Source organism: Pseudorasbora parva, chromosome 20 (assembly GCF_024679245.1).
Source record: "Pseudorasbora parva isolate DD20220531a chromosome 20, ASM2467924v1, whole genome shotgun sequence".
In the NCBI taxonomy this organism is placed as follows: domain Eukaryota; kingdom Metazoa; phylum Chordata; class Actinopteri; order Cypriniformes; family Gobionidae; genus Pseudorasbora; species Pseudorasbora parva.
Window position 1 is genome coordinate 16,086,995 of NC_090191.1, and position 12,658 is coordinate 16,099,652.

Genomic DNA, 12,658 nt, shown 5'->3' on the forward strand with positions numbered 1-12,658 from the left:
GACATTCCATCCCACAGCCCATAAACCCATGACATGTCATTCCAAGAGATTTCCAGGAATTCCTTGCAATGAAATTCTACTGCACCCCCAAAATTTCAGTCCATGACATCACAGTCAAACTCCAAGAATCCCATTGCATCCCTCCAAAGAAACCCCAAACAAAACATGAATACCCTTTCATAAACAAGTTCTCATTCCGGTAAACATCACAACATGGTATTCCATTGAATGCTATTCTATAAAACATGTCCAATTTCATGAAATGTCAGGACATGACATTCCCTGGAAACTGCATGGAAATTCCACAGAATCCCATACATGGCACAAAAGTGTTACTTTAAAGTTCATACGATGCCGGTGGTCAGAGGTACCGTAGTGTTCCATTGGCTCTGACATGAACTAAAATGCAGTGCTTCGTCAATATTAGTGTGTTACTGGGTCAACTTGCCAGAGGGTTAAAGACTCTACCTGGAGCCCGCAACCGAAGGTTAGGTCTGTCAGAAGTGGGATTCGAACCCACTCCTCCAGGGGAGACTGCGACCTGAACGCAGCGCCTTAGACCGCTCGGCCATCCTGACAAGAAAGCTCACGGTGAGCAGCGTGTTTGGAGCTGCACCGAATGGCAGATGATCCAGAAGCTAGTGCTCCACCACTCACACTGGCCACAGCACATGCCTCGTTGGCGCAGTTAGGCAGCGCGTCAGTCTCATAATCTGAAGGTCGTGAGTTCGAGCCTCTCACGGGGCAGAGTGGTGCTTTTTGGCACACAAGAGCGTTTAGGCAAAAGAGCGGGTTTCTTCATACCCTTTTGTGTGATTGTCCATTCCTTCATGAGCAATGCGATTGAAATCCAGTCATTTTGTAGGGCAGATGTTGAATAAATGCAGAAATAGTATTCCTCTCATATTCACCTAAACTGGGGCAGTGTCACTACAATGTTTTGTTCAGTCTGAACATAATTCTTTCATTCTCATGACGTTTCTTGTCAGTAGTGATGTAATGTTTCGCTTGACATGCCATGAATCTCATTCCATGACATTCCATCCCACAGCCCATAAACCCATGACATGTCATTCCAAGAGATTTCCAGGAATTCCTTGCCATGAAATTCTACTGCACCCCCAAAATTTCAGTCCATGACATCACAGTCAAACTCCAAGAATCCCATTGCATCCCTCCAAAGAAACCCCAAACAAAACATGAATACCCTTTCATAAACAAGTTCTCATTCCGGTAAACATCACAACATGTTATTCCATTGAATGCTATTCTATAAAACATGTCCAATTTCATGAAATGTCAGGACATGACATTCCCTGGAAACTGCATGAAAATTCCACAGAATCCCATACATGGCACAAAAGTGTTACTTTAAAGTTCATGCGATGCCGGTGGTCAGAGGTACCGTAGTGTTCCATTGGCTCTGACATGAACTGAATTGCAGTGCTTCGTCAATATTAGCGTGTTACTGGGTCAACTTGCCAGAGGGTTAAAGAGTCTACCTGGAGCCCGCAACCAAAGGTCAGGTCTGTCAGAAGTGGGATTCGAACCCACGCCTCCAGGGGAGACTGCGACCTGAACGCAGCGCCTTAGACTGCTCTGCCATCCTGACATGACAGTGCACGGTGAGCAGCGTGTTTGGAGCTGCACCGAATGGCAGATGATCCAGAAGCTAGTGCTCCACCACTCACACTGGCCACAGCACATGCCTCGTTGGCGCAGTTAGGCAGCGCGTCAGTCTCATAATCTGAAGGTCGTGAGTTCGAGCCTCACACGGGGCAGAGTGGTGCTTTTTGGCACACAAGAGCGTTTAGGCAAAAGAGCGGGTTTCTTCATACCCTTTTGTGTGATTGTTCATTCCTTCATGAGCAATGCGATTGAAATCCAGTCATTTTGTAGGGCAGATGTTGAATAAATGCAGTAATAGTATTCCTCTCATATTCACCTAAAATGGGGCAGTGTCACTACAATGTTTTGTTCAGTCTGAACATAATTCTTTCATTCTCATGACGTTTCTTGTCAGTAGTGATATAATGTTTCGCTTGACATGCCATGAATCTCATTCCATGACATTCCATCCCACAGCCCATAAACCCATGACATGTCATTCCAAGAGATTTCCAGGAATTCCTTGCCATGAAATTCTACTGCACCCCCAAAATTTCAGTCCATGACATCACAGTCAAACTCCAAGAATCCCATTGCATCCCTCCAAAGAAACCCCAAACAAAACATGAATACCCTTTCATAAACAAGTTCTCATTCCGGTAAACATCACAACATGGTATTCCATTGAATGCTATTCTATAAAACATGTCCAATTTCATGAAATGTCAGGACATGACATTCCCTGGAAACTGCATGGAAATTCCACAGAATCCCATACATGGCACAAAAGTGTTACTTTAAAGTTCATACGATGCCGGTGGTCAGAGGTACCGTAGTGTTCCATTGGCTCTGACATGAACTGAAATGCAGTGCTTCGTCAATATTAGTGTGTTACTGGGTCAACTTGCCAGAGGGTTAAAGACTCTACCTGGAGCCCGCAACCAAAGGTTAGGTCTGTCAGAAGTGGGATTCGAACCCACGCCTCCAGGGGAGACTGCGACCTGAACGCAGCGCCTTAGACCGCTCGGCCATCCTGACATGACAGCTCACGGTGAGCAGCGTGTTTGGAGCTGCACCGAATGGCAGATGATCCAGAAGCTAGTGCTCCACCACTCACACTGGCCACAGCACATGCCTCGTTGGCGCAGTTAGGCAGCGCGTCAGTCTCATAATCTGAAGGTCGTGAGTTCGAGCCTCACACGGGGCAGAGTGGTGCTTTTTGGCACACAAGAGCGTTTAGGCAAAAGTGCGGGTTTCTTCATACCCTTTTGTGTGATTGTCCATTCCTTCATGAGCAATGCGATTGAAATCCAGTCATTTTGTAGGGCAGATGTTGAATAAATGCAGAAATAGTATTCCTCTCATATTCACCTAAACTGGGGCAGTGTCACTACAATGTTTTGTTCAGTCTGAACATAATTCTTTCATTCTCATGACGTTTCTTGTCAGTAGTGATGTAATGTTTCGCTTGACATGCCATGAATCTCATTCCATGACATTCCATCCCACAGCCCATAAACCCATGACATGTCATTCCAAGAGATTTCCAGGAATTCCTTGCCATGAAATTCTACTGCACCCCCAAAATTTCAGTCCATGACATCACAGTCAAACTCCAAGAATCCCATTGCATCCCTCCAAAGAAACCCCAAACAAAACATGAATACCCTTTCATAAACAAGTTCTCATTCCGGTAAACATCACAACATGTTATTCCATTGAATGCTATTCTATAAAACATGTCCAATTTCATGAAATGTCAGGACATGACATTCCCTGGAAACTGCATGAAAATTCCACAGAATCCCATACATGGCACAAAAGTGTTACTTTAAAGTTCATGCGATGCCGGTGGTCAGAGGTACCGTAGTGTTCCATTGGCTCTGACATGAACTGAATTGCAGTGCTTCGTCAATATTAGCGTGTTACTGGGTCAACTTGCCAGAGGGTTAAAGAGTCTACCTGGAGCCCGCAACCAAAGGTTAGGTCTGTCAGAAGTGGGATTCGAACCCACGCCTCCAGGGGAGACTGCGACCTGAACGCAGCGCCTTAGAGCGCTCCGCCATCCTGACATGACAGCACACGGTGAGCAGCGTGTTTGGAGCTGCACCGAATGGCAGATGATCCAGAAGCTAGTGCTCCACCACTCACACTGGCCACAGCACATGCCTCGTTGGCGCAGTTAGGCAGCGCGTCAGTCTCATAATCTGAAGGTCGTGAGTTCGAGCCTCACACGGGGCAGAGTGGTGCTTTTTGGCACACAAGAGCGTTTAGGCAAAAGTGCGGGTTTCTTCATACCCTTTTGTGTGATTGTCCATTCCTTCATGAGCAATGCGATTGAAATCCAGTCATTTTGTAGGGTAGATGTTGAATAAATGCAGAAATAGTATTCCTCTCATATTCACCTAAACTGGGGCAGTGTCACTACAATGTTTTGTTCAGTCTGAACATAATTCTTTCATTCTCATGACGTTTCTTGGCAGTAGTGATGTAATGTTTCGCTTGACATGCCATGAATCTCATTCCATGACATTCCATCCCACAGCCCATAAACCCATGACATGTCATTCCAAGAGATTTCCAGGAATTCCTTGCCATGAAATTCTACTGCACCCCCAAAATTTCAGTCCATGACATCACAGTCAAACTCCAAGAATCCCATTGCATCCCTCCAAAGAAACCCCAAACAAAACATGAATACCCTTTCATAAACAAGTTCTCATTCCGGTAAACATCACAACATGTTATTCCATTGAATGCTATTCTATAAAACATGTCCAATTTCATGAAATGTCAGGACATGACATTCCCTGGAAACTGCATGAAAATTCCACAGAATCCCATACATGGCACAAAAGTGTTACTTTAAAGTTCATGCGATGCCGGTGGTCAGAGGTACCGTAGTGTTCCATTGGCTCTGACATGAACTGAATTGCAGTGCTTCGTCAATATTAGCGTGTTACTGGGTCAACTTGCCAGAGGGTTAAAGAGTCTACCTGGAGCCCGCAACCAAAGGTTAGGTCTGTCAGAAGTGGGATTCGAACCCACGCCTCCAGGGGAGACTGCGACCTGAACGCAGCGCCTTAGAGCGCTCCGCCATCCTGACATGACAGCACACGGTGAGCAGCGTGTTTGGAGCTGCACCGAATGGCAGATGATCCAGAAGCTAGTGCTCCACCACTCACACTGGCCACAGCACATGCCTCGTTGGCGCAGTTAGGCAGCGCGTCAGTCTCATAATCTGAAGGTCGTGAGTTTGAGCCTCACACGGGGCAGGGTTGTGCTTTTTAGCGCAAAAGAGCGGGTTTCTTCATACCCTTTTGTGTGATTGTCCATTCCTTCATGAGCAATGCGATTGAATTCCAGTCATTTTGTAGGGCAGATGTTGAATAAATGCAGTAATAGTATTCCTCTCATATTCACCTAAAATGGGGCAGTGTCACTACAATGTTTTGTTCAGGTTGAACATAATTCTTTCATTCTCATGATGTTTCTTGTCAGTAGTGATGTAATGTTTCGCTTGACATTTCATGATTCTCATTCCATGACATTCCATCCCACAGCCCATAAATCCATGACATGTCATTCCAAGAGATTTCCAGGAATTCCTTGCAATGAAATTCTACTGCACCCCCAAAATTTCCGTCCACGACATCACAGTCAAACTCCAAGAATCCCATTGCATCCCTCCAAAGAAACCCCAAACAAAACATGAATACCCTTTCATAAACAAGTTCTCATTCCGGTAAACATCGCAACATGGTATTCCATTGAATGCTATTCTATAAAACATGTCCAATTTCATAAAATGTCAGGACATGACATTCCCTGGAAACTGCATGGAAATTCCACAGAATCCCATACATGGCACAAAAGTGTTACTTTAAAGTTCATACGATGCCGGTGGTCAGAGGTTCCGTAGTGTTCCATTGGATCTGACATGAACTGAAATGCAGTGCTTCATCAATATTAGTGTGTTACTGGGTCAACTTGCCAGAGGGTTAAAGACTCTACCTGGAGCCCGCAACCAAAGGTTAGATCTGTCAGAAGTGGGATTCGAACCCACGCCTCCAGGGGAGACTGCGACCTGAACGCAGCGCCTTAGACCGCTCGGCCATCCTGACATGACAGCTCACGATGAGCAGCGTGTTTGGAGCTGCACCGAATGGCAGATGATCCAGAAGCTAGTGCTCCACCACTCACACTGGCCACAGCACATGCCTCGTTGGCGCAGTTAGGCAGCGCGTCAGTCTCATAATCTGAAGGTCGTGAGTTTGAGCCTCACACAGGGCAGAGTGGTGCTTTTTGGCACACAAGAGCGTTTAGGCAAAAGAGCGGGTTTCTTCATACCCTTTTGTGTGATTGTCCATTCCTTCATGAGCAATGCGATTGAAATCCAGTCATTTTGTAGGGCAGATGTTGAATAAATGCAGAAATAGTATTCCTCTCATATTAACCTAAACTGGGGCAGTGTCACTACAATGTTTTGTTCAGTCTGAACATAATTCTTTCATTCTCATGACGTTTCTTGTCAGTAGTGATGTAATGTTTCGCTTGACATGCCATGAATCTCATTCCATGACATTCCATCCCACAGCCCATAAACCCATGACATGTCATTCCAAGAGATTTCCAGGAATTCCTTGCCATGAAATTCTACTGCACCCCCAAAATTTCAGTCCATGACATCACAGTCAAACTCCAAGAATCCCATTGCATCCCTCCAAAGAAACCCCAAACAAAACATGAATACCCTTTCATAAACAAGTTCTCATTCCGGTAAACATCACAACATGTTATTCCATTGAATGCTATTCTATAAAACATGTCCAATTTCATGAAATGTCAGGACATGACATTCCCTGGAAACTGCATGAAAATTCCACAGAATCCCATACATGGCACAAAAGTGTTACTTTAAAGTTCATGCGATGCCGGTGGTCAGAGGTACCGTAGTGTTCCATTGGCTCTGACATGAACTGAATTGCAGTGCTTCGTCAATATTAGCGTGTTACTGGGTCAACTTGCCAGAGGGTTAAAGAGTCTACCTGGAGCCCGCAACCAAAGGTTAGGTTTGTCAGAAGTGGGATTCGAACCCACGCCTCCAGGGGAGACTGCGACCTGAACGCAGCGCCTTAGACCGCTCGGCCATCCTGACATGAAAGCGTACTGTGAGCAGCGTGTTTGGAGATGCACCGAATGGCAGATGATCCAGAAGCTAGTGCTCCACCACTCACACTGGCCACAGCACATGCCTCGTTGGCGCAGTTAGGCAGCGCGTCAGTCTCATAATCTGAAGGTCGTGAGTTTGAGCCTCACACAGGGCAGAGTGGTGCTTTTTGGCACACAAGAGCGTTTAGGCAAAAGAGCGGGTTTCTTCATACCCTTTTGTGTGATTGTCCATTCCTTCATGAGCAATGCGATTGAAATCCAGTCATTTTGTAGGGCAGATGTTGAATAAATGCAGAAATAGTATTCCTCTCATATTAACCTAAACTGGGGCAGTGTCACTACAATGTTTTGTTCAGTCTGAACATAATTCTTTCATTCTCATGACGTTTCTTGTCAGTAGTGATGTAATGTTTCGCTTGACATGCCATGAATCTCATTCCATGACATTCCATCCCACAGCCCATAAACCCATGACATGTCATTCCAAGAGATTTCCAGGAATTCCTTGCCATGAAATTCTACTGCACCCCCAAAATTTCAGTCCATGACATCACAGTCAAACTCCAAGAATCCCATTGCATCCCTCCAAAGAAACCCCAAACAAAACATGAATACCCTTTCATAAACAAGTTCTCATTCCGGTAAACATCACAACATGTTATTCCATTGAATGCTATTCTATAAAACATGTCCAATTTCATGAAATGTCAGGACATGACATTCCCTGGAAACTGCATGAAAATTCCACAGAATCCCATACATGGCACAAAAGTGTTACTTTAAAGTTCATGCGATGCCGGTGGTCAGAGGTACCGTAGTGTTCCATTGGCTCTGACATGAACTGAATTGCAGTGCTTCGTCAATATTAGCGTGTTACTGGGTCAACTTGCCAGAGGGTTAAAGAGTCTACCTGGAGCCCGCAACCAAAGGTTAGGTTTGTCAGAAGTGGGATTCGAACCCACGCCTCCAGGGGAGACTGCGACCTGAACGCAGCGCCTTAGACCGCTCGGCCATCCTGACATGAAAGCGTACGGTGAGCAGCGTGTTTGGAGCTGCACCGAATGGCAGATGATCCAGAAGCTAGTGCTCCACCACTCACACTGACCACAGCACATGCCTCGTTGGTGCAGTTAGGCAGCGCGTCAGTCTCATAATCTGAAGGTCGTGAGTTCGAGCCTCACACGGGGCAGAGTGGTGCTTTTTGGCACACAAGAGCGTTTAGGCAAAAGAGCGGGTTTCTTCATACCCTTTTGTGTGATTGTCCATTCCTTCATGAGCAATGCGATTGAAATCCAGTCATTTTGTAGGGCAGATGTTGAATAAATGCAGTAATAGTATTCCTCTCATATTCACCTAAAATGGGGCAGTGTCTCTACAATGTTTTGTTCAGTCTGAACATAATTCTTTCATTCTCATGACGTTTCTTGTCAGTAGTGATGTAATGTTTCGCTTGACATGCCATGAATCTCATTCCATGACATTCCATCCCACAGCCCATAAACCCATGACATGTCATTCCAAGAGATTTCCAGGAATTCCTTGCCATGAAATTCTACTGCACCCCCAAAATTTCAGTCCATGACATCACAGTCAAACTCCAAGAATCCCATTGCATCCCTCCAAAGAAACCCCAAACAAAACATGAATACCCTTTCATAAACAAGTTCTCATTCCGGTAAACATCACAACATGGTATTCCATTGAATGCTATTCTATAAAACATGTCCAATTTCATGAAATGTCAGGACATGACATTCCCTGGAAACTGCATGGAAATTCCACAGAATCCCATACATGGCACAAAAGTGTTACTTTAAAGTTCATACGATGCCGGTGGTCAGAGATACCGTAGTGTTCCATTGGCTTTGACATGAACTGAAATGCAGTGCTTCGTCAATATTAGTGTGTTACTGGGTCAACTTGCCAGAGGGTTAAAGACTCTACCTGGAGCCCGCAACCAAAGGTTAGGTCTGTCAGAAGTGGGATTCGAACCCACGCCTCCAGGGGAGACTGCGACCTGAACGCAGCGCCTTAGACCGCTCGGCCATCCTGACATGACAGCTCACGGTGAGCAGCGTGTTTGGAGCTGCACCGAATGGCAGATGATCCAGAAGCTAGTGCTCCACCACTCACACTGGCCACAGCACATGCCTTGTTGGCGCAGTTATGGCAGCGCGTCAGTCTCATAATCTGAAGGTCGTGAGTTCGAGCCTCACACGGGGCAGAGTGGTGCTTTTTGGCACACAAGAGAGTTTAGGCAAAAGAGCGGGTTTCTTCATACCCTTTTGTGTGATTGTCCATTCCTTCATGAGCAATGCGATTGAAATCCAGTCATTTTGTAGGGCAGATGTTGAATAAATGCAGAAATAGTATTCCTCTCATATTAACCTAAACTGGGGCAGTGTCACTACAATGTTTTGTTCAGTCTGAACATAATTCTTTCATTCTCATGACGTTTCTTGTCAGTAGTGATGTAATGTTTCGCTTGACATGCCATGAATCTCATTCCATGACATTCCATCCCACAGCCCATAAACCCATGACATGTCATTCCAAGAGATTTCCAGGAATTCCTTGCCATGAAATTCTACTGCACCCCCAAAATTTCAGTCCATGACATCACAGTCAAACTCCAAGAATCCCATTGCATCCCTCCAAAGAAACCCCAAACAAAACATGAATACCCTTTCATAAACAAGTTCTCATTCCGGTAAACATCACAACATGGTATTCCATTGAATGCTATTCTATAAAACATGTCCAATTTCATGAAATGTCAGGACATGACATTCCCTGGACACTGCATGAAAATTCCACAGAATCCCATACATGGCACAAAAGTGTTACTTTAAAGTTCATGCGATGCCGGTGGTCAGACGTACCGTAGTGTTCCATTGGCTTTGACATGAACTGAATTGCAGTGCTTCGTCAATATTAGCGTGTTACTGGGTCAACTTGCCAGAGGGTTAAAGAGTCTACCTGGAGCCCGCAACCAAAGGTCAGGTCTGTCAGAAGTGGGATTCTAACCCACGCCTTCAGGGGAGACTGCGACCTGAACGCAGCGCCTTAGACCGCTCGGCCATCCTGACATGACAGCGCACGGTGAGCAGCGTGTTTGGAGCTGCACCGAATGGCAGATGATCCAGAAGCTAGTGCTCCACCACTCACACTGGCCACAGCACATGCCTCGTTGGCGCAGTTAGGCAGCGCGTCAGTCTCATTATCTGAAGGTCGTGAGTTCGAGCCTCACGCGGGGCAGAGTTGTGCTTTTTAGCACACAAGAGCGTTTAGGCAAAAGAGCGGGTTTCTTCATACCGTTTTGTGTGATTGTCCATTCCTTCATGAGCAATGCGATTGAATTCCAGTCATTTTGTAGGGCAGATGTTGAATAAATGCAGTAATAGTATTCCTCTCATATTCACCTAAAATGGGGCAGTGTCACTACAATGTTTTGTTCAGGTTGAACATAATTCTTTCATTCTCATGATGTTTCTTGTCAGTAGTGATGTAATGTTTCGCTTGACATTTCATGATTCTCATTCCATGACATTCCATCCCACAGCCCATAAACCCATGACATGTCATTCCAAGAGATTTCCAGGAATTCCTTGCAATGAAATTCTACTGCACCCCCAAAATTTCAGTCCACGACATCACAGTCAAACTCCAAGAATCCCATTGCATCCCTCCAAAGAAACCCCATACAAAACATGAATACCCTTTCATAAACAAGTTCTCATTCCGGTAAACATTGCAACATGGTATTCCATTGAATGCTATTCTATAAAACATGTCCAATTTCATAAAATGTCAGGACATGACATTCCCTGGAAACTGCATGGAAATTCCACAGAATCCCATACATGGCACAAAAGTGTTACTTTAAAGTTCATACGATGCCGGTGGTCAGAGGTACCGTAGTGTTCCATTGGATCTGACATGAACTGAAATGCAGTGCTTCATCAATATTAGTGTGTTACTGGGTCAACTTGCCAGAGGGTTAAAGACTCTACCTGGAGCCCGCAACCAAAGGTTAGGTCTGTCAGAAGTGGGATTCGAACCCACGCCTCCAGGGGAGACTGCGACCTGAACGCAGCGCCTTAGCTCGGCCATCCTGACATGACAGCTCACGGTGAGCAGCGTGTTTGGAGCTGCACCGAATGGCAGATGATCCAGAAGCTAGTGCTTCACCACTCACACTGGCCACAGCACATGCCTCGTTGGCGCAGTTAGGCAGCGCGGCAGTCTCATAATCTGAAGGTCGTGAGTTCGAGCCTCACACGGGGCAGAGTGGTGCTTTTTGGCACACAAGAGAGTTTAGGCAAAAGAGCGGGTTTCTTCATACCCTTTTGTGTGATTGTCCATTCCTTCATGAGCAATGCGATTGAAATCCAGTCATTTTGTAGGGCAGATGTTGAATAAATGCAGTAATAGTATTCCTCTCATATTCACCTAAAATGGGGCAGTGTCACTACAATGTTTTGTTCAGTCTGAACATAATTCTTTCATTCTCATGACGTTTCTTGTCAGTACTGATGTAATGTTTCGCTTGACATGCCATGAATCTCATTCCATGACATTCCATCCCACAGCCCATAAACCCATGACATGTCATTCCAAGAGATTTCCAGGAATTCCTTGCCATGAAATTCTACTGCACCCCCAAAATTTCAGTCCATGACATCACAGTCAAACTCCAAGAATCCCATTGCATCCCTCCAAAGAAACCCCAAACAAAACATGAATACCCTTTCATAAACAAGTTCTCGTTCCGGTAAACATCACAACATGGTATTCCATTGAATGCTATTCTATAAAACATGTCCAATTTCATGAAATGTCAGGACATGACATTCCCTGGAAACTGCATGAAAATTCCACAGAATCCCATACATGGCACAAAAGTGTTACTTTAAAGTTCATACGATGCCGGTGGTCAGAGGTACCGTAGTGTTCCATTGGCTCTGACATGAACTGAAATGCAGTGCTTCGTCAATATTAGTGTGTTACTGGGTCAACTTGCCAGAGGGTTAAAGACTCTACCTGGAGCCCGCAACCAAAGGTTAGATCTGTCAGAAGTGGGATTCGAACCCACGCCTCCAGGGGAGACTGCGACCTGAACGCAGCGCCTTAGACCGCTCGGCCATCCTGACATGACAGCTCACGATGAGCAGCTTGTTTGGAGCTGCACCGAATGGCAGATGATCCAGAAGCTAGTGCTCCACCACTCACACTGGCCACAGCACATGCCTCGTTGGCGCAGTTAGGCAGCGCGTCAGTCTCATAATTTGAAGGTCGTGAGTTTGAGCCTCACACAGGGCAGAGTGGTGCTTTTTGGCACACAAGAGCGTTTAGGCAAAAGAGCGGGTTTCTTCATACCCTTTTGTGTGATTGTCCATTCCTTCATGAGCAATGCGATTGAAATCCAGTCATTTTGTAGGGCAGATGTTGAATAAATGCAGAAATAGTATTCCTCTCATATTAACCTAAACTGGGGCAGTGTCACTACAATGTTTTGTTCAGTCTGAACATAATTCTTTCATTCTCATGACGTTTCTTGTCAGTAGTGATGTAATGTTTCGCTTGACATGCCATGAATCTCATTCCATGACATTCCATCCCACAGCCCATAAACCCATGACATGTCATTCCAAGAGATTTCCAGGAATTCCTTGCCATGAAATTCTACTGCACCCCCAAAATTTCAGTCCATGACATCACAGTCAAACTCCAAGAATCCCATTGCATCCCTCCAAAGAAACCCCAAACAAAACATGAATACCCTTTCATAAACAAGTTCTCATTCCGGTAAACATCACAACATGTTATTCCATTGAATGCTATTCTATAAAACATGTCCAATTTCATGAAATGTCAG

At 45.3% G+C, this 12,658-nt stretch overlaps 14 non-coding genes across 14 annotated transcripts; 7 read left to right on the forward strand and 7 right to left on the reverse strand.

Annotated features, from left to right (window-relative positions):
• Window positions 1–495: 495 nt before the first annotated feature.
• Window positions 496–578, reverse strand: trnal-cag (transfer RNA leucine (anticodon CAG)). Its single transcript has one exon. It is a non-coding gene; the product is annotated as a tRNA-Leu (tRNA).
• A 95-nt stretch (window positions 579–673) lies between these two features.
• On the forward strand, window positions 674–747 carry trnam-cau (transfer RNA methionine (anticodon CAU)). Its single transcript has one exon. It is a non-coding gene; the product is annotated as a tRNA-Met (tRNA).
• Window positions 748–1,707: 960 nt separating this feature from the next.
• On the forward strand, window positions 1,708–1,781 carry trnam-cau (transfer RNA methionine (anticodon CAU)). Its single transcript has one exon. It is a non-coding gene; the product is annotated as a tRNA-Met (tRNA).
• Window positions 1,782–2,563: 782 nt separating this feature from the next.
• On the reverse strand, window positions 2,564–2,646 carry trnal-cag (transfer RNA leucine (anticodon CAG)). Its single transcript has one exon. It is a non-coding gene; the product is annotated as a tRNA-Leu (tRNA).
• Window positions 2,647–2,741: 95 nt separating this feature from the next.
• On the forward strand, window positions 2,742–2,815 carry trnam-cau (transfer RNA methionine (anticodon CAU)). The gene has a single exon. It is a non-coding gene; the product is annotated as a tRNA-Met (tRNA).
• A 960-nt stretch (window positions 2,816–3,775) lies between these two features.
• trnam-cau (transfer RNA methionine (anticodon CAU)) lies at window positions 3,776–3,849 on the forward strand. Its single transcript has one exon. It is a non-coding gene; the product is annotated as a tRNA-Met (tRNA).
• A 960-nt stretch (window positions 3,850–4,809) lies between these two features.
• On the forward strand, window positions 4,810–4,883 carry trnam-cau (transfer RNA methionine (anticodon CAU)). Its single transcript has one exon. It is a non-coding gene; the product is annotated as a tRNA-Met (tRNA).
• Window positions 4,884–5,649: 766 nt separating this feature from the next.
• Window positions 5,650–5,732, reverse strand: trnal-cag (transfer RNA leucine (anticodon CAG)). Its single transcript has one exon. It is a non-coding gene; the product is annotated as a tRNA-Leu (tRNA).
• Window positions 5,733–6,683: 951 nt separating this feature from the next.
• trnal-cag (transfer RNA leucine (anticodon CAG)) lies at window positions 6,684–6,766 on the reverse strand. Its single transcript has one exon. It is a non-coding gene; the product is annotated as a tRNA-Leu (tRNA).
• Window positions 6,767–7,717: 951 nt separating this feature from the next.
• On the reverse strand, window positions 7,718–7,800 carry trnal-cag (transfer RNA leucine (anticodon CAG)). Its single transcript has one exon. It is a non-coding gene; the product is annotated as a tRNA-Leu (tRNA).
• A 95-nt stretch (window positions 7,801–7,895) lies between these two features.
• On the forward strand, window positions 7,896–7,969 carry trnam-cau (transfer RNA methionine (anticodon CAU)). The gene has a single exon. It is a non-coding gene; the product is annotated as a tRNA-Met (tRNA).
• A 782-nt stretch (window positions 7,970–8,751) lies between these two features.
• Window positions 8,752–8,834, reverse strand: trnal-cag (transfer RNA leucine (anticodon CAG)). Its single transcript has one exon. It is a non-coding gene; the product is annotated as a tRNA-Leu (tRNA).
• Window positions 8,835–8,929: 95 nt separating this feature from the next.
• On the forward strand, window positions 8,930–9,004 carry trnam-cau (transfer RNA methionine (anticodon CAU)). Its single transcript has one exon. It is a non-coding gene; the product is annotated as a tRNA-Met (tRNA).
• A 2,846-nt stretch (window positions 9,005–11,850) lies between these two features.
• trnal-cag (transfer RNA leucine (anticodon CAG)) lies at window positions 11,851–11,933 on the reverse strand. The gene has a single exon. It is a non-coding gene; the product is annotated as a tRNA-Leu (tRNA).
• Between the last annotated feature and the right edge of the window lie 725 nt (window positions 11,934–12,658).